Source organism: Pteropus vampyrus, unplaced genomic scaffold (assembly GCF_000151845.1).
Source record: "Pteropus vampyrus isolate Shadow unplaced genomic scaffold, Pvam_2.0 Scaffold63, whole genome shotgun sequence".
NCBI classification, from domain to species: Eukaryota; Metazoa; Chordata; class Mammalia; order Chiroptera; family Pteropodidae; genus Pteropus; species Pteropus vampyrus.
The window spans coordinates 9,111,338-9,115,079 of record NW_011888844.1 but is presented as its reverse complement, the minus strand read 5'-3'; positions in this window follow the sequence as shown (position 1 = coordinate 9,115,079).

The window sequence follows — 3,742 nt, the reverse complement described above, 5'->3', positions numbered from 1 at the left end:
GCACTCACTAGACCTCACATGTTATATTGAATAACAGTGGAGATAGTGGACAACCTTGTTTAGTTCATAATTTTACAGGGAATGTTTTTAGTTTTTCACCATTAATTTTGGCTAAGGGTTTGCCTTATACAGCCTTTATTATGTTAAAGTATTTTCTTTCTATACCAATTTTGTTAAGTGTTTTGATCAAAATGAATGCTGTATCTTGTTAAAGGCTTTTTCCACATCTATTGATATGATCATATGATTCTTATTTTTTAATTTGTTTATGTGATGTATCACATTAATTGATTTTGCATATGTTGAACCATCCCTATGCCCCTGGGATGAAGCTCACCTGGTCATGGTGTATAATCATTTCAATATGTTGCTCTATTCGGTTTGCTAGTATGTTATTTAGGATTTTTGCATCTGTGTTCATGAGAGATATAGGTCTATAGTGTGCTATCTTTACCAGGTTTAGGTATCAAGGTAATATTTTCCTTATAAAATGAATTGAGAAGTATCGCCTCCTTTTTTCATTTTTTCAAAGAGTTTAAGGAAAATAGGTATTAATTTTTTATTTGAATTTCTGATAGAATTCACTGGTGAGGCCATCTTGTCCTGGACTTTTACTTTTTGGTAGGTTTTTGATGATCATTTCAATTTCCATACTGATGGTCACTCTATTTAGATTTTCCAGTCCTTCTTGATTCAGTCTAGAAAGGTTTTATCTTTCTAAGTACTTGTCATTTCTTCTAGGTTTTTAAATTTGGTGTTATATACTTTTTCATAGTATTCCGTATGATCCTTTGTATTTCTGTGGTATCTGTTATCATTTCTCCTCTTTCATTATGATTTTGTTTGTGTCCTTTCTCTTTTTTCTTTAGTGAGTCTAGCCAGGGGTTTGTCAATTTTATTAAATTTCGATAAGAATCAGCTCTTTTTTTTTTTTTTAGTTTTTTGTTTTCAATTTCATTTATTTCTGCTCTAATTTTGATTTTTTCTTTTCTTCTGCTGACTTTAGGCTTTATTTGTTCTTCCTTTTCTAGCTTTTTAAGATGAAGCATTAGGTTATTTATTTGGGCTCATTCTTGTTTTTGGAGATAGGTCTGTAATAATATGAATTTTCTTCTTATGACTGCTTTTGCCATGTCTAAAAGTTTTGACATATTGTACTATCATTATCATTCATTTCCATGTATCTCCTGATATCTCTTTTTTATTTCTTTTGTGACCCAGTTATTCTTCCGTAGCATGTTGTTTAATCTCCATTTATTTGTGGTTCTTCCTGCTTTCTTTTTGCAGTTGATCTCTAATTTCAAAGCATTATGATCAGAGAATATGGTTGGTATGATTTCATCCTTCTTATATGTGTTGAGTCTATCTCTGCGTCCCAGTATGTGGTCAATCCTTGAGAATGTTCCATGTGCACTAAAGAATGTATAAACAACTGTTTTTGGATGGAAGGCTCTGTAAATGTCAATTATGTTGTTCTAATGTGTCATTTAAAGATGTGATTTCCTTATTGATTTTCCGTTTGAATGATCTGTCCATATATGACAGTGGGGTTTTAGGTCACCTGCTATGATAGTGTTTTGGTCTGTTTCTCCCTTTAGTTCTGTTAGTAATTACTTTAGATATTTTGGGGATCTCTAATTGGGAGCATAGATATTAATGTGTTATGTATTTTTGGCGCACGATTCCCTTTATCGTTATGGAGTGTCCCTCAGTATCTTCCTTTGCCTTTTTTATTTTGAAGTCTATTTTGTCTGATATTAGTACCGCTACTCCCGCTTTTCTCTGAATGTCATTTGCTTGAAATATCATTTTCCACCATTTCACTTCTATATTTGTCTTCGAGATGTGTGTGTCTCTTGAAGGCAGCGTATAGTTGAGTTTTGTTTTTTGATCCAATCTGCAACTCTGTGCCTTTTTATTGATAAGTTCATTCCATTTACATTCAGAGTGATTATTGAAATATGAGGCCTTCTTATAGTTATTTTATCTTTTTCTTTCTGGTAGCTCAGTGTTTCTGTTGCTTCCTTGTCATTGTGATTCTGTTTTTTTTGTTTTTGTTTTTGTTTAATTTTGGTTGTTTTTGTTTGTTTGTTTGTTTTAGCTCTGTTCCTTCTTGTTTTATGTTACATACTTCAGTTCTGAATCTTTGGCATGTGATTTTCATTATGATTATGTAGAGGATGGTTTTATATATGATATAATATATATATGTATCATAGTAGTCCATTTTCTTTTTTGTGTGTCTTATCTCCATTTTCCTATGTGAATTTGTATCTTTGAATCCTCTCTTTTTCTGTTATTGTTGTCCCTATGTATGCTGAATGTTCATTATTATCCTGCTATAACAATTCTTTTTCTATTATTTAAGCTTATAATGCCTTATTCTTAGTAAGGGTTGCAATCCTCTGCTTCGATCTGCCTGCTAGTAGCCTTACTCCTAGTTATGTTTTTGTTTTTTTGTTTTGGTTTTGTTTGTTTGTTTGTTTGTTTGTTTGTTTTGTCATTTTGTTTTAGGTGAGCTGACCCTTTTCAATATTTCCTGTAATGCAGGCTTCGTAGTGGAGAATTCCTTCAATTTTTGTATATCTGGAAAGGTCTTTATTTTTCCTTCATATCTAAAGGAGAGCTTTGCTGGGCATATTATTCTTGGCTGCAGTTCCTTTCATTTAATAGTTTGAATATTTGATTCCACTCATTTCTGGCTTATAAGGTTTGTGCTGAGAAGTCTGATGGTAATCTAGTGGATTTTTCTTTATAGGTTACTGTTTTCTTTTCCTTGACTGCTCTGATAATTTTTTCCTTTTCATTGATTTTTGGCAGTTTTAATACAATGTGTCTTGGAGAAGGCCTTTTTGGGTCAAGTTAATTGGGTGTTCTGTTGATTTCCTGAATTCCAAGCTCAAACTCATTTTATAGATTTTCGAAATTCTTTCCAACAATTTATCTGAAATTGCTTTCTAATCCTTGTTCCTTTTCCTCCCCTTTGAGAATGTCCATTATTCTTATGTCTCCTCTTCTTATGGTATCAGCTAGTTCTAGTATTTCTCTTTCATTATTTTTTCCTTCCTTAGTTTCTCTCTTCTTCCTTCTGATTTATTTCTAGATTTCTGTCTTCAGTATCACTGATCCTTTCCTCCATTTGGTCTGCTCTATTTCCCAAGCTTGCTATTTCATTTTTCATCTTTCAGTGTGTTATTCATCTCCAGAAGTTCTATTTGCTTCTTTTTTAGGGTTTCAATCTCTTTGCTAATGAACTCATTCCACTGATCTAGATGTTTTTTTGATTCCTGAAATTGTTCATATGACTTATTTTTTATCTAATTGAGTTTTTTCAGAAGTACCTTCCTGAATTCTCTGTCATTGAAGTCACATATTTCTATGTCTGTAAGCTTATTTTCTGGAGATTTTCCTCTTTCTTTCTGAGCTGCCTTATCACCTTGGTTGTTCATGGTGTTTAATAAACTATTTCTCTTCCTGGGCATTAGTGGAAATGTATTCTGCTTTTTTCCAGAATGATGATTTATTGTACAAAAGTCTCTCTTTAGCCTGATACAAAGAATGTGTTTTTCTTTTGGTTTCAAGTAGATGGTATCTAAGCCTATTGTATCTCTGCTTTATAGAACGTCTTAATAATGCCTTTTGTTTCCTTACAGATATTCAATCACTCTCGCACGCCTCAGTCTCAGTCCCTGTCAATGTTAGCAACACTTTTGGTATCATTTGCTCAGATGCCCTTGGGGCT